General features: G+C 60.5%; 1 long non-coding RNA gene across 1 annotated transcript; it reads left to right on the top strand.

Annotated features, from left to right (window-relative positions):
- The first annotated feature begins 8,744 nt into the window (after window positions 1–8,744).
- LOC120886492 (uncharacterized) lies at window positions 8,745–19,545 on the top strand. The gene is made up of 2 exons (XR_013439856.1): window positions 8,745–11,583; window positions 11,663–19,545. It is a non-coding gene; the product is annotated as an uncharacterized LOC120886492 (long non-coding RNA).
- The last annotated feature ends 1,837 nt before the right edge of the window (window positions 19,546–21,382 follow it).

Here is a 21,382-nt window from a genome sequence, read left to right as displayed (position 1 = left end):
GGGGGGCAGAGGGGGGCAGAGAGGGGCAGAGAGGGACAGAGGGGGCAGAGGGGGACAGAGGGGGGCAGAGGGGGGCAGAGGGGGGCAGAGGGGGGCAGAGGGGGGCAGAGAGGGGCAGAGGGGGACAGAGAGGGGCAGAGGGGGCAGGGGCGCAGAGGGGGGCAGAGGGGGGGAAGAGGGGGGCAGGGGGGCAGAGGGGGGCAGAGGGGGGGCAGAGGGGGGCAGGGGGGCAGAGGGGGCAGAGGGGGCCCACCCTCCACATGCCTGCCCCTCTGGTCTTTCCCTTCTCCTCTGCACCTCCCCCTCTCTCCCGCCTCTCACAATCTTCTCTCCTGTCCTGGCCCTGGGTCCAAACTGAGCCCATGCCTGGGTCTCTGGAGAGGACCACCCACAAGCCTCCTGCCAATCCCATGGGCCCTGTCATCAGGGGACAGGGAAGGGACACTGACAATCCACAGGTAGCAGGGAGGGGCAGAGGCACATGCAGGGAGAAGAGTCACATCCACCACCCATGTTGCTCTCGCCTCTTGGGCCATATGCCACAGAAACAAGACTCATAAATATTTTGCACCAGAAACCATCTGCAGAGTTTAATAGCGAGGAGCCTGGTACAATTTGTGCCATAAGGTGTTTACTGAATATGTGTTAATTACGCTTGCATCAAAACAAATCTTGCTCTTCACAAAAGGAGTGTGAAGTGGGGGTGGGGATACAATTGATTCCCCCCTTTATCTACACTCTCTGTGCTTTCAGATATGCAGTTGATTGCTATCAGAAAGAATCAAATGGAAAATCTCAGAAATAAACAATTCATGATTTTAAATTGCATGCAGATCTGAGCAGTGTGATGAGACATCCTGCAGTTTCACTCCATCCTGCCTGGAATGTGAATCACCCCTTGTCCAGTGTATCCATGCTGTATGCACTACCCACTCGTTAGTTGCCTAGTAGCCATCTTGGTTGATTGACTGTGTCAGTATTTTAGTGCTTGTGTTTAAATAGTCTTTATTTTTCTTAATAATGTTTCCAAAGATGCAAGAGTGGTGATCATTTTATCACCTATGTGCTGTTAGAATTGTCCTATTTTATTGCTATTTTTTGTTGTAAATCTCTTATTATGCCTCATGTATAAATCAAACTCTCTCAGAGGTGTGTACATAGGAAAACCAGGGTGCACCTAAGGTTTGGTACTGTCTGTGGTTCAGGCATCCCCTGGGGTCTGTACCCCCACAGATGGGGGATGTTCCAAAGCCTCCTTTGCAGCTCGGTGCTGCTGTGCCACAGGTCCCACCAGCACCTGTGGCCTGGCCCAGAGAAACCACAGGTGGGGGCTCCCTGTGCTCCTCCTCCCTCCACCAGCACAGTCAGAGCAGCTGGTGGAGTCTGCAGCCTGCGAGGTGGTGGGGACGGAGAGGGAGGAGCTTGGGTCCCCGAGTCACCACGTGGAAGGTGGCACCTGACCACGACAGGAGCTGGGAATACACCCCCAACCTGGGCACAACCCCCCGGGGGGCTCCCCGCAGCCTCCGGCCCCTGTGAGGTCAGCTGGCTCTGTCTTGAACCGCGTTCCCACTGGACGAGGGCTCCACAAAGTCGGGGACTTGCCGTTTCCGCCTTGGTACCCGGGAACCCAGCGCCACTCGCGCTTGAGCAGCGGCTTCAGAGATGTTCACTGTGAGACCCAGGCCGAGCTGTGATTTTCGTCCTTAACTCCCAAGACCCAGCCCAGGAAGTCGCTGGTCTCCCCCAGAGCTCCAGTCTCCGGGGTGGGTGACCGCCCCCGGCCGGGAAACAAAACGTCTTTGGTCTGAACTTGGACTTCGAGTGTTTCTGAAGCGGGTCCCTAACACTGGCCACCACTCAGGTGACCCTGGGCCCCTCGGGCGCTACGACCCACGGGGACAGGAACACGTGAGCGCACCTGGAAAGTGGTCCAGCCAGTCCCGTGGTCGAACTTGAACGTGGTACTGGACCCGTGGCCACTCTTCTCAGGACGCGATGCGACTCTTCTCTTCCATTTCAGGCTGGAGTTCTGAGCTACTCTTTTCTTTCTCGCCTGCTTTGTCCCCTGACCCCTTCTCTCCCAGTCTCTGCCCTGCCTCCTGCAGCTCCGAACCTCCGTTGCTCATGACCCTCCTGCCTCCTCGCTTTCTTCAAACGGGCCTCGCGCAGCCTGTGGACCTGGCTCTGAGGACAGACGGTCAGGGTGAAGGTCAAGGCCCTTCCTCTCGCCCTGTCCCTCCCCTCTGCCCCCCACACCCCCGTCTGGACACATGGCCCCCACTGTCCGTCCCTCCCTCTGTCCCACCCTCTTTGCCTGCAGCCTCGCCCAGGGCCTCCGTGTCCACAGGTTCCGCTCCAGGCCCCTGGCCTGGGTGGGGCTCCCCCTTTGCCTGTGCCTCTGGTCCCTACTCTGTAGGACAGGACTAGCCAGGTCCTGACACAGATGGCACCATGACTGATTCCAACAAATGCTCTGCATGGGGCTGGGCAGGCCGCTCTCCCCGGGTCATGACGGTCCTGGTCCCACCTAGCTCGCAGACCACCCGGCTGGCCACCAGCCCCTGGAGAGAAGCAGCCATTCGTGATGACGAGCGGGGGCAGCGATCACCGACAGTCTCACCCCACAGATGCCAGGCCACCTCCTTCCCACACCTGGCCACCCAGCCCTGCCCTGCCCAGGGCCTGCCACCCTCTGGGCACCTCCCCTGCCCACACGGTTCTGCCTCTGCGTTCACACCTCCCACAAGCCATGGCTGAAGCCCCCGTCCTCCCTCCAGGCTGATTTGGCACCGTGGGCGGGACCTCATGGGTCACCCAGGGATGATTCACAGGCTCCATTCAAGAGCTGCGGAAAAAGCAGCCTCACTTCCTTCCAAGAGGATCAACTGCCGTTGGTCACCCCAGCCCCTGTCCTGAGTGACCGCCAGGCTCTACCTCCCACAGCTGTATGTCGCTGGATTGGGGCTGCTCCTGTGGGTGGAGGGACGGGTCTGTCCCGAGCCTCTGCCTCCTCTGGATGCAGCACAGACGCCGTGGCTTCACCCCGTCCCCCCGCTTTCCTTCCTGTGGCTGGGCAGGGGCCTCCCCAACTCAAAAGTCCATTCCCGGGGAGTCAACAGGGCAGAAGGTCCACTGCACCCCTGAGCCGGACCACGCCATCTTGAATTTACTGACTGGGGGGATGGCGAGGCCACCATGGGGTGGACGGCAGCCCGGCCTAGGTACTGATCCCCATCACAGCTCATCGGAAAACAGACTGAATTCCACGTGGGAGCCATGGAAATTTCCTCCTGCGTGTTTTATGTAAACAAGTTCATTTGTTCATTCAATGAATCCACAGCGCTTCAAAGGCCCTGTTTATAGTAAAAGAAAGAAGCAGAAAGATTTGGGTTGGCGGGCGGCCAGCTCTCCACCTCCAGAGCTGTCAGGCTGGGGAGCGGCATTCCGGGAGCTCGGAGGTGTACGTCGAGATGCAGCTCCAGCCCAGAGCAAAATATTGGTTTTGGATGCAACTGTCAGGAATGTGCGCCATGGACTCCATCGTCAGAGACAAGAGGCCAGTGTTGTGAAAAGGGCAGGACGGAGCTGGTGACAGACCTCAGACCGCGGGCAGGCCTGACGGCTGGCAGTTCTTAGGTCTAGGGAGAACATTTGACATTTGACGTCTTTAAAGCAACAAAGAAGAGAAAATGCCCAAGCTCAGGACCTCAACGCCCAACGGTCTTGGGCCTATGTCCAAGGAGCTGAAGGAAAAAAATATCTGCCCACCAAAGACTTGAAAATCAAGTCTTCTCCAGGGTCAGTGTTTCGTACTTAGTGTTTGAAAGATCATGTGTTAAATAGTAACATTAAGGTGGGGTTCTTATGCAGGTTGTATCAATCAGGATTCTTGTAAGTGACAGGAAACCCATGTAGAGTTGGATTAAGCAAACCAAGGATCTGAGCAGGGGGGGGATTTCAGCTTCAGGTATGGCTGGATCCAGGAACTAAAAGGACATCGCCATCTGGTTCTCTTTGTCCATCTTTCAACTCTGCCTCCATCTGGTTTCATTACCTTGTAGAGCAGATGTTGTTCACGATAGTAAGGTGGCCACCAGATGCTCTAACTCAACACCAACTTCTCAACCACAGTCGTCTTCAGCTGACAGCGGAGACGTGGTCTTTGGTAACTTTCATTGGGTCAGGTGCTCATATTTTAGGCAATCGCTATGGTCAGGGGATTCAGACTTCTAATTGGCCAGGTCCAGGCCACATGCCCATCTCTGAACCCGCAAAACTGCAGGCACAGAGAGTAGGGGAGGGTTTTCCTCACCAAGGAAAAAGGGATTCATTACAAGAAGGAAGGAAAGTGGATTTGGGGCAAGGAAACCTGGGGTCTGCAAAACAAGTCACAGCACAGAGAAACAGAAGGAGGCTCAGAGTTCCCGGAGCCCGGAATCCCAGAGCTGGAGCATCCTCCTTCCAGGATCTGCAGCAATAGTTTCCAAACATATTTTAAAGCAACAGATCTCTTTTGTCAAATAAAACCCAAATGAAAACCGCCCAGGCCAGCCATTAGGATGAGAGAGGAAGAAGGAGGGAAGGGCCAGCATTCTGTCCTCTGCTTCTCGCCAACCTAGCACTCAGCTCCTCCTTGGAATTGCAGGAAAGACATGGAAAACTTCTGGGGGGTGGGGAGTGACCGGTGACCTGGGGCTGGGTGGAGGCTGCAGTAGGGCAGCCTCCACTCCCCCAGGGAAGGCTCCTCCCAAGTCAGTCCTCCTGGGCCCCTTGGTTTTCCAGGAGAGAGCCCTGGGGTCCTGTTAACTTACCTTAATCGATTTCCTAGTTTTCGCTAATGCTCATGGGGAAAATAAGAGGTCACTTCAGGCTCAGTGTGCTCTGTGGGGGACAGTGACAGGCTCAACCGACTGTGTTTCATTTTCATTGGTTTTGTTTGTACTCTCTTGATCTATTGAGAGAAATGGGTGCTGATTTTTCTATGTTCTAATGGTGACATTTGTGTGTCTTCCTTTCGAGTTAACATTTTTTTATTGTGGTAAAATATATACGTGCAATTTGCCATTGTGACCATTTTTCGGTGGCGAGTTGGGGGGCAGCCCGGGGACCATCCACCAAGCACACCGGCATGTTTTTAACTCCCAGGCTGCCACTGTGTCCCTGGGGACACAGTGGGGACTCCTCGTTGCCTCTCCCCTGGTCCCTGGCAAGTAGATATTTCTTTTAAATACATGTGATATCAGGAAATCACCGACATGGACGCAAATAAAAAGTATTCAATGAATCAAAGTACGGCAGGTGCACAGGGAAGGACAAAGCCAGGAGCTGGTCTGGAAAACACGGAGGCCCCGCCCAGGTGGTAAGCTCCTCCCACAGCCCCTGCAGGCTCCACCGAGTGGGGACCTCGGGAAGGGCGGGCAGAGCGCCTGCTGTGCTGTGGCCTTTTTCTCTAAGGTCAGGGCCTTCCTGCCTCAATCTCAACCCAGGTCTGGGGACTGGCGCTGCCCGTTCTCCTTTCACACCGTGGGGACTTGATCTTCCAATCTGGCCAGGGTCCCCCTTCTCAGCGACAGATAAGGGCCCAAGGGTCCAAGTGACACTCGATGGGACGAAGAGCCTGTTGACTCGCTCCGTGCGCCCAGCGCCTGCCTTCTGCGCACGCCTAGGAAACGCCCCTTCTGACTGTCACTCAGATTGAGTGGCAAGGGTGACGCCACACCACGACCCAGAACCAGCCAATCAGCGCGACCCGTTGCTCACCCCACGGCAGAAGGAGGCCAGTAAGGAGCGCGGTGCCCTTGGCCCAGCCTCCCCTGCCACCTCTGGGTGCAGCCCAGGGGCTTGTCGCCTTCCGTGGTCAGTGGTTGTCCACTCTGGAAACACGGCTGCGTCCACAGATCAGGCCCCGCCATCATTCCCAGCAGCAGCTTGACCAGGCTTGACCTACGAGGTGGCCAGTTCTCTGTGTGGCCGAGTCACTCACTCACTCGGCCTGCGGAACAGCCCTGGAGGCACACCGAGGGCCCGATTTCCAGAGGCGCAGAGGGGCAGAGGGACCTTCCCAGGGCTCCACCCTTGGGAAGGGCCTGAGCAGGGGCCCCTCGGGCAGCCGTCGGGGATCGCTCCTGGCACCACCGAGGCCTGGGGCTGAGAGCCCCCGCGGCAGGGGGAGCAGGGGCCGCCCCGTGGAGGGCCAGCAGGGTGTCTGCCTGTCGCTATCACCCGGCTTGGCCAGGCCGCTCAAATCGAGTGGCTTGGATCCTGAACTTTTTTTTTTTTCCTTTTGAAGCCTCTGAAGGCCTTGGAGTCCTTCATTAGGTCTAGGTGCCGCCCCAGGTGACCACCTCTCCTGTCCCATTGTCCCTCCCACAGGGCTGCTGTCAAACACCCAGGGTAAGCTCCATCCCTCCGTCTTTGGAAACAGGGAAGAATGAAGGTTGTGAAACCGAAAACTCCAGCCAAGGGGCCCCTGAGGCCCCAGACGCAGAAGGACCGTTCCCAGGAGGGAGCAGGGCCCAGCTCTGAGATAACATCGCCCGCCATGCCTGCACCCGCAGGGATGGGGACGGCAATCACAGCTCTCATCTGGAGCCACGCTTACTTAATGAGTGATTGCAGCACCTCGTACCGGTTGAGGCCTGACCTGCTGTGTGAAGGTTCCGGCGGCTCTGTCCCACCATCTCCCTCTGCATCACCTGGCGTCCCGGGAGACCTCTGCGCCCTGCAGCCGCCCCACACATGCCTCCTGCCCCCAGGTGCTTCCCTGGTCTCCCCAGCATCAGTCAGCCAAGGAGCGGCCCTCGAAACATCCCTCAAAAATCAGGGCACCGGGTGGGGGACACGGGGACTCTGGGAGATGCAGTCCTCAAAGAGGTCACAGGACCCGATGCTTCATCCTGGCTAGATGTGGAGCTCAGGATCTGAAGGTCTTGGTGAATCAGCCCTAGACACGGACGGAGTGGACGCGTGACTGAAACAAGAGGTGGGTGGACAGATAAAGTGCAGCTTCTCCCTCCCCCACGTGTGACCGAGCAGGTCTGTGCAGGAGCGGGAGCCTCACATTCCGCACCTGCAAAGTGGCGATAATTAGAGGGACATTAGGTTCTTCTCTCCAGCACTTTTACAAAGAGAGGCTCCTGCTAGAGGTTATTTAAGTCAATTAAATCAGGCTTCTGCTCGTCTTGCCAAGAGTCTCTCCAGCTGCGCCCGGTGAGTGGGTGGTGTTTGCCCAGGTCACACAGCAGAGCTTCTCCGCCCGCAGGCTGCTGGGCTCCTTCCTGGTCACCCTGATGCCTGGGACACCATTTACCCCCAGGTGTCGGCTGAGGACCTATTACGTGCCTGGCATTGGACAGATGCTCAGGTACGGCACGGACGGCAGGCCTCCCTCGGCCCCGTGGGCAGCCACGTCCTGTCCTTTTCCCCAGCCTTGGGGACCCCTGTGGATCTGCCTATACTTTTTTTTCCTGTAAGTGTCACCTTTCATGCCTGGCTGCTTTTCCTCTGTTTTCAGACTCTGCTCACTTTGCAGCACCGAGTGGTGCAGGGTGGACTCACCTTCCACTGGACACGTGGACTCTGACCACTTTTTTTTTTCCTGGTTCTGGGGATGAATCCCAGGTGGTCACTCCTGCCAAGCAAGTGCTCTGCCACTGATCCACGTCCCCAGCCCATGTACCACGTTATCCACATACCATGTTATCCGCTCATCTGTCCATGGACGTGGGGGTGCGTCCAGGTCGGGCTGTTTGAGCGGCGCGGCCTTGGGCGTGAGTGAGGAGGCTGTGTGTGGATGTGTTTTTGTTCCTCTTGGGGATGTGTCTGGGAGTGGACTTGCTGGAGCGCTTGGTAATTCTGTGTTCCAACGTGGCCACACCGTGGACACCCTCCGGCAGTGGGTGACGCGCTAGACTCCCTGTGCCAACCCTCGGGTTCTGTCTCCGGCTGTCCTCAGGCGTGGAGGGCTTCCACGTGGCAGAGGTGCACACCCTGGTGGCCTGTGGAGTCGGCAGCTTCTCGGCTCGGTCCTGCAGGACGAGTGCATCTTCCCAGGGTCTGTCCCCTGCTGCCTCCCAGAGCTGTTCTGTCTGCCCCACGTGGGATCCAGGCTGGGACCCCCTGGCTGGGGCCAGGCCAAGTGCACAGGGGCCTGCAGCCCCAGAGGCTGGGCTCGGAGCACCTCCCACCAGGGAGCCCTCGCAGCAGGGAAGACAGAGCAGGCCCCCATGGGGCCCCGTCACTCCTCTGCAGGGCCACAGGTGGCAGGAAGGCTGCCCGGCCTTTCCTGGTGAGGAGAGGGTCAGATGGAGGGTGGGGCCTGACAGATGGCCCTGAGAGGGCAGTGGGGGGGGGGGCACCGTGCGCTGGGGACGCAGGCCCCGTCCCTCCCCACCCCACCCTCCATCAGCCAGCCCACCCCATCTGCTGTCATCCCAGGAGCTCCGAGGACGGGCGGTGACAGGTCCTGGGAGAGTCTGGGTCTGAGCCAGAGAGGCGCAGGCTGGGGAGTGGAATCCCACCTGGATCTTAGCGACTGTTTTTATTTTTTTTTAAATAGGGTCACCAACCTGCATGTGGCTTCAGTCTGCCTCGACAGACTCATCTCTCACCACCGAAGACCCCAGACCGCCCCACGCACTGGTTGAATGAGTGGACGGACGAAGAGACGGACTGATGGGTGGGGGCAGGGGGCAGGGGGCAGGGGGCAGATGTGCCACAGTGTGCTGCTGTTAGTCCTGTGAATGAATTTCCAGAATCTTCCTTGAGAGGAGGTCTCCCGAGCAGGGCTGGAAGGCGTTTTGCAGACATTTAGCACCTGAGCCAGGACAGAGACTCAGGTGACCTCAGCACGGTCACCAGGTGGGACTCCCTTAGGAACAGTGGCAGGTGAGCCCACAGGAAATTCTGCCCCAGGATCGTGTTCCTTGGAGTGGCTTCAGGGAAAACGACAGGACACCCTGGTCCCACGGAAGGAAGAACCAAGGGATAATCACTGTGCAGCACTGGACAGCTGCTGGCCCCTGGAGCCTCAGTGTCCCCGTGCGTCAGACGGGGCTCAGGACGGCCCCTGCCCGGCACCGAGGCAGCTGCCAGGAGAAGCCGGTGGGAGGCGGGTGGAGTGGCCCCCGGGCAGGCTGCCCAGGTCAAATCCCAGCTCTGCTCCTGCCCAGCTGTGTGGCCCTGGGCGGGCTCTCCCCCACTCTGAGCCTCAGAGCAGCCCTGGGCTCGAGGGTCCATGGGCGGCCCACAGAGGGCAGCAGGGAGGCTCTGGTGGCAGAGCCTGGCGGGCCGTCGGCGCTCAGTGGAGAAGAGCTCCCACTGTCGGTGCCCGCAACAGGGACTGGCACGCAGTAGGTGCTCAGGAAATACTTGTGGAATTAGTTAACTGAACGAATGGCCACAGGCCGTGAGCTAGGAAGAGCCATCGCTCCACCTTCCAGATGGGAAGCCGAGACCCAGAGACACCAAGGAGCTGGTCTCTCCTGAGGGACACGGGAACCTAGAGTCCCCTCGGCCTGGCACGCCTACATGACAATCCCGTGCTCCACCTCTGGTTCAGGTTGGGTCAGGAACTCAGGATCCGGGGACATCAACATCGGCTTCACTCACGTCCCCTGAAATCACCCTCCTTTCAAGGCACAGTCCTCTCGGGAAGAGAGTCCGCTGCTGGTGACCGGGGCCAGGAGGAGGTCAGGATGGCTGCCCCCACCGTCGGGCCCCAGCTGGGCCTTTCCCCTCTGGCCTGGGAGGGTTTGTGGTTCCCCGGGCCCCCCAAGGGGCTGTGGACGTGGTTCCGCGCTGTCCCCAGCCCCGTCCCCCCTCCTCCTGCCTCATGGCTCCCGGAAGGCCGTGGAGCCCAGGCCCACGTTAATGGCTTCTCAGCCTCAATGGTCAGCTCCCCAACTTGCCATAAAACGGCCTTGGATTGAGCCCCAAGGACAGTGCCGGGGAAGGGGATGTTTAGGGACATCCTGGGGCCACATCTGCCTGCCCACCCTCGCGAGACCAGGGGCCTGCCCATCACTCTGCATGTCCCCCAGTTCCAGCCTGCTGCTGACCTCCGACTGCAGATGGGTCCCACCTCAGGGCCTTTGCCCTGCGGGCTCCTGTGCCCGGCAGTCCCACAGATGGCTCTCGCTCCTGAGCACCCTGCTGACAGCCCGGGTCACCTCCTGACTCAGCCTGTGTGGTCTCGGGGCGCCCTCTCCACCTGTATGTCCCTCTTCATGGCCTGGTTGGTTGGCTCTGGGTGTCCCTCCCGGGAGGGCAGGTCTCACCGTCCTGCGCACTGTCTTTCCCCTGCACCTTGAGCCACGCCAGGCAGCAGCTGGGCCCAACACACCACTTGAGAGGTGAGTGGCCCGATTCGTTCTCTAAGAACTCATTTGCTAGACTGAGCTCGCCCCAGATGACAGTTAAGACTGTGTCTGAACAAGGGAGGGACAGCAGTGCCCAGGCCTGCCCAGGCCTGTGCTAACAGAGGGTCAAGCACCACTTCTGGACCCCGTGTCGATTGTCTGGTTCAACCCTCCAGCCACGGGAGGAGGTGACACGCTATTATGTCCATTTCACACCTGACCCCTGTGTTGGGCTTCAGGTTCCCGTGGAAGGGGCCAGCCAGCGCCACCTTACTGGGGTACATGAGTCGCCCCAAATTTCCCTCCATCACGCCTGCCTGGAGGAGGAGGGGCCGTGAGGAGGTCCCCCCACAGGACCTGGCCTGGCCCAGTCCACTCAGCTCCTCCCTGCCCATCTGCTTCCCACCTTCATGAAGACTGAGGCCTCTCTGGGAACTTCCTCCGAATCCTTTACACACACAGCCGTTCCCTGGGCCTGCGTGTGCTCCGTGCTTTAGACGCGTTCACGCACTCCATCCCAGGTCCTGGAGTAGGTGCTGCCATCACCCCGCCTCTTCAGATGAGGAAACCGAGGCACCGGGCAGCTGAGTATCTTGTGCAAAGTGGGGGAGCCAGGCCGCCTGGTGTCGAGTCTGAGCTCCTGACCAGTGGCCCCTGGTGGAAACCACCAGTCACCAAGACAATGACAGGGCTGGAGAGTGACCAGTGAGGACTCATTTGGTTCCAAGTGGCAGGAAGTCACTCCAACTGGCTCTGGCTAAAAGGACCAGGCAGAGGATGTCTCGCTTCAAGCACGGCTACTTCCAGGACCCTGGACATCCACATTAGCCCGAGCCTCTTTTAGTTCAATTGATCATCTTTGTGTTGACTCGGGCTCTGCGGGTCTGGACACGGGGCCCTGGGCTCCAGAACCACTATTGATTCCAGCTTGACCCCACAGTGAAAAGCTTGGGCTGACCTCTCTCTGAGTCTGATTGGGTAGCCTTGAGTCAGGTGCCCCCCTGTGAGCCAATCATGGTAGGAAAGAGAACAACGCAATTCTCTGATTGGCTGGGGTCATCTCCACCCGAGGACACAGTGGAGGGTCCCCGGGACAACACTCCTGGGGCTTTGACTGGGACTAGGAGAGGGCAGTGGAGGCCAGGAGGGAAGCACCGGGCATCCGTGGCCAGGCCAACCCCATCTGCAGATGAGCCAGGAGCGGCCTCCTTCCCAGGCGGAGGTAAGCACAGCAGATGCTTTCCACCTGGGTTTTATGACTTCTGTGGAGTCAAGTGACATATTTCCTCTCTTCCCCACAGCTGTTCCTTTAATGAGCTACAAAGTAGGGCGTCCCTGGTCCCTCTGCAGATGAGTGGCTCAGGGGAGGATCTCAGGCACATGACAGGGTGAGAGGAGAATTCTGGAGTACTGGCGTGACGAGGATGTGACACCAGTAGGCTGAGAAAGGGGTGGACTGGTGTCCCCCTGGCACACAGGGACAGTGCTGGTCAGCGCTGACGGAGCCCTCCAGCAGCGCCGGGCACTGCTCTGAGCCCTGCCGGCCTCTCTCACTTCAGCTTTCCCACGGCTCTCGGAGGCAGGAGCCCGTTTTCCTGAACAAACCAGGTGACACTCAGGTCAGGTAACCGCGTCCTGGGGCCTCTCGCTGGCCAGGATGGCGGTCCCTCCCCTCAGGCCCTCCTCCTGCTGAACAAGCCCACTCACCCCTGGGCCAGAGGCCACCCTCGGTGGTTCTAAGCCAGTCACTGCATCCGGCCCCTTTGCCTGGGAGGGGTGGATGTCCACCCCCTTTTGACCAATGAGGCGCAGGAGCCCTGTGCTGGGGATTCTGGGAAAGTCTTTTCTCTGTAGCGGGGCTCCTGAGGAGCACATTCCCGCCCCACATTCCCCTGCTCTGCGTGCTGCCGCCTGGCCACCTCCCCCTGCTGCCAGCACCCCAGGCCCAGGCAGCACCATGGTTTGACCGGAATGTTCCAGTCTCCTGCAGCTCCCCAGCTGTCACCCCCACCCCCACGGGCAGCCAAGGACAGGGCTGGAAGGTGACAGTGCAGAGAGACGCCCTGAGAATGGAGGTCAGCAGGTCCTGCCCCTGCTCAGAACCCCCGGAGCTTCTGTCTCACTCCACGACGCTGAAGACCCCGCCTCCCTGCCAGCACCCCACCTGCCCCCCACCCCGCCCTGCCCCTGGCTCCTTGCTCCGGCCCAGCCGCCCTGGTCTCCTCATGCCCCTCTAAGTCTTCAGCCCCCACCTTGCACAAACTGCTCTCTGCAGGGACCCTCTTCCCAGGAATCTGCGTGGGTCCTCCCCACTCTCAGCCCTCTGTTCCCAAGTCCCCATCTCAGAGGGGGGACATGCAGCCCTCCCGTGCCCTGTGCCCGTGCCCCACTCTTCCTGGTTTGATTTTTCCTCTGTGCCTTGAAGGATGCTGAACTGTTGGGGTGCTGTTCCTCTCCCCAGCAGGAAGACTGACCCAATGAGGCTCCGTCTCTGTTACAGCTTCCCCTGGGCGGGGCCTGCAGCAGTGCTGGGGACGTGGCCGTCCCTTGATGAATAGTAGCCAAACAGGCAAATGAATGGATATGGGACCTTGTCTACCTGTGACTGTGAGGGACACCCAGGGCCACATGGGCTGGCAGAGCGGGAGGAGCCTGTTGGGGACCCCAGTGACTGGGTGGGCCCCTGCCCAGACCTGGCCCTCAGCCTGGGTCCTTCCCAGGGGAGTGGGGAAAGGCCCGCTGTGATGCCCTCACAGGCTGCACCTCCTGTCCCTGAGGCTGCAGTCGTCTCTCGGGGACAGTGGCTGGGATATGGCCCTCGCCCTCTGGCTCTGGACTCAATGCCAGGTCCTGTCTGGGTGTCCCAGGGGCAGCTCCCTGGGTACGTGGGGACAGGGTGGCCTGGCCGCAGATCCTCTGCCTCTCGGGGCAGCAGCTCTGGGCTCTTCCTCTGTCCCGCCCAGAAGTCCTGAGGGCCTCAGCAGAGGGCCCAGTGCCCTGGTCCATCCGCTCCCAGGATGCAGTCCCACCAGCCTCTGCCCAGCCTGGGGAGGGCACTGCCACGTCCTTCCGCTTCCCCTGACACTTCTCTTCCAGAACTTTCCAGGTCCAGTTTCCAGGGTGGGACCGTCCGAGTCCCCACAGTGTGGCCAAGGCCTGCCGCCCCGGTTCAGCCTCCCGTCCCTCCCTCCAGCTGCCCCTCTCTCCATCAGAGCCAGCCTGCGCCCCTCCCCCTGGACCTAGTCCCTGCCCAGCACATATGCACCGTCACTGCCATGCCCCCCCCATGCCTACTTGACTGGAGCTGGAGGGAGAGACAGGAGCTCTTCAGACCCCTGCGGCGAGAGCTGTCCAGGACCGGAGCAGAGCAGGTGAACAGGCCGCAGAGGCCAGCCCAGGCCTGCAGACGCCCCGCTCCTCTCCGGCCTTGGCTCCCCCAGCTCTTTGCAGAACATTCAGGAATGGCCTCAGGGGGACCTGTTTTCCTGGAGCAGGTGGACATTGGGGGATGGCCGGGGGTCCAGGCTGCAGGACCCAGCCTCCCACCCACTCACCCTCCCGTGCTCTGCTGGGTCTGTGCTGGTGGCGGGCACAGAGCCTCTGGGCCACAAGGGCATGAGGGGACTCCAGCCTCCGGTCTACCAGGGAGCAGTGGCCCCTGTCCCAGTGCCATGTGGGGACGGGGCATGGTGTTAACTGAACACCTACTAAGTGCTGGGCACGCTGTTCAAGCCTCTGACCAGTGCTGGGCTCCCGTACCTGCTCAAGGGACACTGCCATGGTCCTTCTGTCCTACAGGTTCTCTGGGACTCCAGGGGACTCTGCCTCATTTGGAGGGGACTGGAAAGTCTGTTGTGACAGGGAGGCCCACCCTGACAGGCTGGGCCCTGGGGACAAATGGCATCCATTTACTTTACAAGGAGCATTTATCTGCGTTTCCACCTCAAAGCTCCAGGGAGAGGGGTGAGGAGGCTGCTCCCTAATAACCTGATTTCATGGAGGAGCTAATTGGGCGGAATCAGGGGTGGGCCCCAGAGAGGCCACTGCAGACAGGGGCAGGAGAGGGGGGCGGGGCCTGGGGCAGGCGGAAGGGTCTGGGTCAGAGCTCTGCCAGGGCCACCCACGGCCTCCAGCAGCAGGCCCTGCAGGACCCAAGTCCTGGGGGTCTGACACCCACAGTCCCCGGGTGGCACCCTCAGGTCTGGGGGTGGCAGAGGCAGGACACGCAGCCCTGGGCCCCTGCACCCCACAGACCTGCCCTGGTCCCCAGCCTTGTCACCACAGGGCTCCAGGTGACCTCAGCACCACGAGGAGTCAGAGGGTCCTGGTTCACTGTCCAGCTCTGCCGCCGGCTGGCTGCGTGGCCTCGGGTATGTCCAGGGCTGCTCTGAGCCTCAGCCTCCTCAGCTGGACAATGGGAATCACCGACAGTGCTTGGCCCCAGGGTCACAGCGAGGCCTGGGGACGTGACTGTGTTCCAGTGCTTAGTGCCCAGCAAGCGCCCGCCGCCGGTGAAACACTCAGTGAATCTGTCAGTGGTAGCTGACCCCGACAGACCCCTCCGTGGAGCACAGCCGTCCTGTGGCCACTCACTCTGGTCTTCTCCCCTGCCTCTGTCCCCATCAACTGTCTTGATGACAAGGGGCAGCCCCCCAGGGGTGCGGGTTGTGTCCTCTGTGTGTCGGATGGATTGTGGGGGTGGGATTCGTGTGTGTGTCCTCATGTGCACGTGTGTGACTTTCACAAGTCTCCCTGGCCCAGCCCACTCCCTGTTAGAGTCCCCTGTCCCCGCCCTGTGAGCCCTGTCGGCCAGACTCAGGAGCCGCCCAGGACAGAGTGTCCAGGCAGCCGCGGTGCCCGGTGTCCCCATTGCTGCTCATGGGACAGGGGACTCTGGTCTGTCTGCACCCAGGAGATGGCGGCCCTGTGAGGAGCAGCATGTGGCCGGAAGGCCCTGCACAGGCCAGCGGCTGGCTCTGGTCCCCCGTGCTCCTGCCTGGCCCCACGGTGTGCCCCAGATATGGAGCCCCCGTCGTGACGTAGACTGGGGCTTTGTCCCTGGCCCCTCGCTTCACCTCTTGTCCCTGCTCCCTCCTTGAGGGCCACCACCTGCTCCTCCTGCCAGGCTCCTGGCACAGAGGCCACCCGAGGCCCGCGCTGGGGGGGAGGGAGGCCCGTCCCACCGGTGGGGTCTCCCTGTCCAGCTGCCCACACTGCTAGGTGGCACTTCCAGTGTGGCTCCAGGGAGGCAGGACTGTCCCCGTCCCCTCAGGGCTCCGTCTTTGTCCTGGAGGACTTGTCCCTGGTCTCGTCTCTCTGTGACCCTCAGCTCCCGCCCTCGTGGGCCCTCCTCCAGCCACACAGTGGCCCCAGCTTCCTGTCCCCCCGTCCCTGTGCCGACCTGGGGAGGTTGCATCCTGGGGTCCTGGTCCCTGGCCCTGGCCGTGGGCAGCACATCCTAGTCCTGCCACGGTTAGCACCTGCTCCATCACTCTGTCCTCACCTCTGTCCTCTCTTGTCCTGGTGACCACGGCTGCCCCTCCAGGGCCTGCTGCTGGACACCCCAGGGGAGCCTTCTGCAGTCACCTGATTGTGCCTCTGTGTCACCTGCAGTTTGAATGACGTCCCACTGCTCCCCACTGAGGCCTCCACAGCCCCTGTGATCTGCTGCCCTCGTCACCCACCTGTCCCCTGCTCCCCTGGCACCGGCACATCCCCCAGGGGCCTTCCCACTCTCTCCCTCCCCAGGCCTGTGTCTGGCTCCTTGTCACCTTCCAGGTCCTGGCTAAGTGTCACCTCCTTGGCCGGGGAAGTGTGTGTGTGTGTGTGAGAGAGAGAGAGAGACAGAGAGAGACACGCACGTGGAGGGGACGCAGCCTGGGGGCGGGGCGGGTCCTCTGGTGGGTGATGGAGGGAGGAGAAGCCCCGTGGCACCTGACTCTCCTCAGCCTGACCCCCTGCCCATCTCCTCGTCCTCCCCTGCCCCTGAGGGAGCCCAGATGGACCCTCGGCCTTCACCTACTCTTACTTGACTCTTAGTCTCACCTTTTTGGGGGTCACCCAGCTGGGAAGTACGTTACTGGCCCCCACCAGCTTTGCCGCAGTTGGCACCTCTGCGTGTGCGTCACGAGGGTCACTGTTGCCTCACTTGCTCTTCAGGGGCCTGAAGGCCACTTCTGAAAACACTGCCTTGTGCCTGCAGTGTCCCCTGGGCACTGGAACGGGGAAGGCTTGGCCTCCCTGTTGGGCCTCTCCTTGCAGCCTCGGCCTTGCTCAGCCTGTGTGTGGACGTGCTGAGGGCTTGAGGAATGTGCTGTGCAGAACCGTGAGGTCGGGGTTCCTCCACTGCATGGGCCGAGTCTCCTTCCCCCTCAGGTCGAAAGACACCTGGCCGCGGCAGTGGCAGAAACACCAGGCCATGAAAACGGCAAAAAGAGGTGGCATCGAGTGCCCGAGGGTCTCTCCCTGTCCCTCTCCTCCCCTTGTCCTGCCCTCCCTCGTACCTGTCCTGTAACCTCTCCACTCCCAGAGTTCACAAGTCGATGGGCCACGCGAACACCTGCTCCATTGATTGGCCACTCAAGAAAACTCTTCCGCTGTCACTCCGTCTCCCAAGTCATTGGCTTTGACAAGGGATGGCGGAATGGGACCTTTCTGGGTGATACCACCTCTGAGATCTGAAGCGTCGTCTGGTGGGTGCCCTGGGCACATGCCCTGTCTCTCCAGGTAGGGTGGCAGTGTCAACGAGGGTGGTCCACGGGGTAATCATCCGACCCCAGGGACCATCCCAATACAGAGAACAGGAGACGGTGGGTTGGGGTGTGCCTGGGTCTCAGCATCCTGAAGAGACCCGTGGATCGCAGAATCCTGGGTGCCAGGGGAGCGTTGCCCAGGACCGTGCCAAGGGCCCACCAGCCACCCCCTGGCCCTGCAGGGTTGTAGATGACACACAGCTCTGATGTGTGCAAATGATAGCTTCGACTCGCCAAATGGGAGAGACCTGGGCACAGGAAGGTGGTCCTGCCATCACAGGTAGGTGGTTTGGTAACAGCAGATCCAGGGAGAAGTGGAAGGTGTGAGACGGTCAGCGAGCACCTTCCTGACCACGCTTGAACTCACCCAGGCTCAGGCTGCGTCCTAGCCTGGGCCCTCTGAGCTCCCTGGGCGCAGGGCCTGGCCTGGCCTGTCTCCGTTGCTTCCCAGAGCAGAGAAGGAGTCCCATGTGGATTCCTGGCGCGACTCACGAGACCCTGAAGCCCTAGTCCTGTGGCTTCTTCTCCTTTGTAACTGTAGAAGCAAAAGGTCCCACAAAGCAGAGTTTTCTTTTGCTGTCAATCACTTGCTCCGAGTCTCCAAGCCAACAGAGGACAGTGCCAGCCTTGCCCCACACCCTGGGCATCCTGACTCCCCATGGCCTTCCAGAGCCCTTGTCCTAGGTCAGGGGTGTGGGGATTGGCTGGCCCCACCCTGGACAGCACAGGAGGCTGCCCAAGGCAGAAGCCCCCCATCCTCCTTCTTCTGATCATGGCACCAAGGACATCCATTCGGCAGCAGGGCTTGGTCAGCTCCTTGTTCTTCTCCTAAGTAGTGAATTCACAGGGTGCACATGCACCTGGATGATCATTCCCTGATAGCTTACAGGATCGAGACTCCTTTATTTTCCCCCAATAAGTCTAATGTATATGTATTGGCAGGTCAAACAGTGCCTCTCCTGGCATCCCGAGGCCGTGAATCGTTCACAGTGATTCAGGAAGCCTGGGACGGGGAACATTTTGCATAATGCAAATCAGAGTGGAAGCGTATTTGGTTGCTGCAGATGTAATTAGAGCGATGAACACCAGGAGAGACCGTTTCTCCTGAGACTCAGAAAGGTCTGCTTGGTATGCAAAAGAGCGTGGTTATTTGCGACACAGGAGCGCAGAATGTGGTTAGCACAGCACCCAGTTTGATTTGCAGCTTTAAAGCGTTCGAAGATGAATAAAACATGGAATTAATTGCTGAAGAACCGTCACCAGCTTGCATGAGATCTAAGCACCTTGGAAAACACGAGAATCAAACACACAGAATACAAGAGTGGCCTGGGGAACGCCTGCTCCAGGCCCCAGAAACACCAGTTGGTTGTGAGGACTTGGTCCTACCTGGAATTTTCTTCCATCACGATTCTGACTCCCCTAATACCGTCTCCAGCTCCGGTCCCCAGGAGGCCCTGTCCACCATCCTGCTGCAGGGAGTGCGCCTTCCTCAAGCCTCAGGATTGGCTCCTCATTGAGTCCACATTTACTAAGCGCCTACTGCTGCAGGAGCTAACCACCCCACCACCCGACCCTGCCCTGCCTTCCTGCAGGAGTGAAGCCATCAGCAAAAGAGGGCACTGGGCATGAAGATGCTGGACACGGAGGAGAAACACAGTAACAGGCAGAGAGGAGGGCAGGGCAGGGGGGTGGGGGCTTGCGGTTGTAGACAAGGTGGTCAGGGTGGCCTGAGCGGTGATTGACGTGGGGACCTGGCGGAGGCACAGGTGACCTGACACGAGGAGCAGCTGCTGCAGCTCGAGTGTCCCCAGGTGTCCCAGGAACAAGGCCAAGGTGGCTGGAGCTGGTGATGGGGGAGCAAGGGGAGGAGCCCATGCAGGGCCAAGGTCATGGACGGCCCCTGTCAGTCATTCTAACAAAGCCCTGCCCACCTGCTGGGTCCAGCAGGGGACTCGGTGGGCAGGGCCCCTGCTCCCAGCCTGCGCTCTGCTGGGAAAGTGGAGAAGAAAGACATCAACAAGGACGGGATTCCCCAGAGTGACGGGGCGGGGAGAGGCCGTGTTGGAGGAGTGGCCGGGACATCCGGTCACTGCTGGACGTCAGGACACTTGGCTGGAGCGGTTCTCCCAGGTGACTCTGTCCCCCTCCAGGACCAGCTGGCAGATAGGAGACTGAGGCAGATTTGCTCCTGTCCTGTCTAGGGATGGGCAGCTTTTTTTTTCCGTCACTTACCCCCAAGTGTCCCGGGGCTCCCCGGAACGGGCCACCATCTGCCGCAGTCCGGCTGCAGCAAAATATCTGGGGGGGTGACGGATAACTTGTGTAGATGGATACAGCAGGAGTGGGAGCCGTTTATTGCAGGACAGGAGGGGTATATATACGTTCCACACAGCTTATCTAATTAACATAAACCAGATACAGCAGTCAACCAATCAGGAATCTCCACACTTAATGGCTCGCTGGCGCCACCTCACAAACCACTCCCTCTGGCAAAATGCCAGGCGCCATCCTGACTTTTTACAGACTCTAACGTCTGAGGCTGCTAGACAGCCAGGTGCCAGCTGTGCCCACTGTGGCCTTGGGATGCTGGGAGGGAACAGACGGGAGGAGGCAGGTGGGGCCGGAGGCCGGGGAGCGAGAGGCCGGCAGAGGCTGCTTGTCCAGGGATGTGCCACCTGGCAGGGTCGTGGCCTTGGGGCCGTGGTGCTCGGGGAGACCAGCTTGGTGGACATCTGTCTGCTGTCTCCCCCATTTTCATGTGAAAGGGGGGGACGTGCCTGGGGCTGGGGCCGCCATCTGTCCTGGGAGCCCCATTGTGCTGAGACCACTGCAGGGCAGAGGGGCCAGCTGTGGGCAGAGGTCGTGGGGAAGGACACGGCCAACAGAAGGAAGCTTTCAGGGCTGGGGGCGCAGAGGGTGGGCTTCACGGGTGGGGCTGGGGGGCACCAGCTCAGCTCAGGGCCCCCCTCTCCGGCCCCCTGCTGGAACCCCAGGGCAGGAGGACAGGAGCCTTTCCCTGTTGGTCACGCCTGCTCCTTGACGCTTCAGAAGATGGCTGGCCACGTTCCTGTCAAGCTGGCTGAGACTCTGTCCCTTCTGGGGCCTGTGTGAGTCCCAGAAACCTTAGGGACACTGAGTTAAGTCTCAGGGAGTGGCCGGCGTCCCCAGTGGGTGGGCTCTGAGCAGAGAGGGCGCAAGGCCAGCGCTGGCCTCGGGCCTTTCTGTCTGGCTCCCATGGGGCCTTTTAAGTGGGTTTTGCCAGTTTTAAAAACCAGGAGATTCATGTAAAAATGCTGCCCTCTTCCAAAAGCCAAGGCTGCGGGCGGCCCCACGGGCCCCTGTGCCTCACAGCTGGCCAAGCTGAGCCGCGGGACGTGCCCTCGGGGTGCCACAGCCCCCCATCCCGTGCACCCCGGGGCTTGCCTGGTCCCCCCACACTCACACGCAACCCAGCCAGGGCTGCTGGGACGGCAGGGAGCTGTGTCCCCAAGTGCACAGAGGGAGCAGAGGACAGCTGGCCAAGGACCAAGGAGCATCTCCATGACGACCACATGACTGATCGGCCAGTCCAGGCGGGAGGACAGATGCTGACCACCTGCTAGCTTGGAGGGAGGGGGCCCGAGGACCCTGTGGTCCCTGCTGTAAGCTTCAGAAGAGGGGAGGGGTCAGCCCCAAAGTGTCGGAGGTCAAATTCCCAGCGTCCCTGCCGAGCAGGACAGAATAGGGACAAGAGGAGCGTCTAGGGCTCCTCACCTTGAGCCACACTGGGGTCTGCTACTTTCCGCTTTGGGGACAATCACAGGGCACAGCAGGCTCGGGACAGCCCCCAAGGCCACTGCTGGGGGCGATACAAACCCGGCTTCTGGACCCCACCCAGACCTGGCCATCTGGCTCTGATGCCAAGATGGGGTTGGGCTGGAGACAGCTCAGGTGGCCTTCTCCCACACTGTGTGGAGGACTGAGGAGGGCCGGGTCCTCTCTAAATAGGGCCTGTCCCCACGGCTGCTGTCCCCACCGCCCCACGAAATCCCTGTGGGGAGAGGAGGGGCCTCTCCAGGCTCCGCCCCCTCAGGGACGTGGATCACCGGTGCCCGGCTGGGTGGCGGCGCCCGGAGTCCCTGGACACAGGAGCATGGCTCTCCACTGAGGAGGGCTCAGCTGCCGGGGTGGACGCTGGCTGCAGCTGCTCAGGGTCACGGCCACTGTCACGGGGGCTGGAGGAGGAGGCACTCAGGGCTTTGCCGACAGCCCAGGGTCTGAATCCCGCCT

The sequence above is a fragment of the Ictidomys tridecemlineatus genome, chromosome 5, assembly GCF_052094955.1.
Source record: "Ictidomys tridecemlineatus isolate mIctTri1 chromosome 5, mIctTri1.hap1, whole genome shotgun sequence".
NCBI classification, from domain to species: Eukaryota; Metazoa; Chordata; class Mammalia; order Rodentia; family Sciuridae; genus Ictidomys; species Ictidomys tridecemlineatus.
Note: the sequence above shows the minus strand (reverse complement) of the source record. Positions and strands in the feature narration are given on the sequence as shown.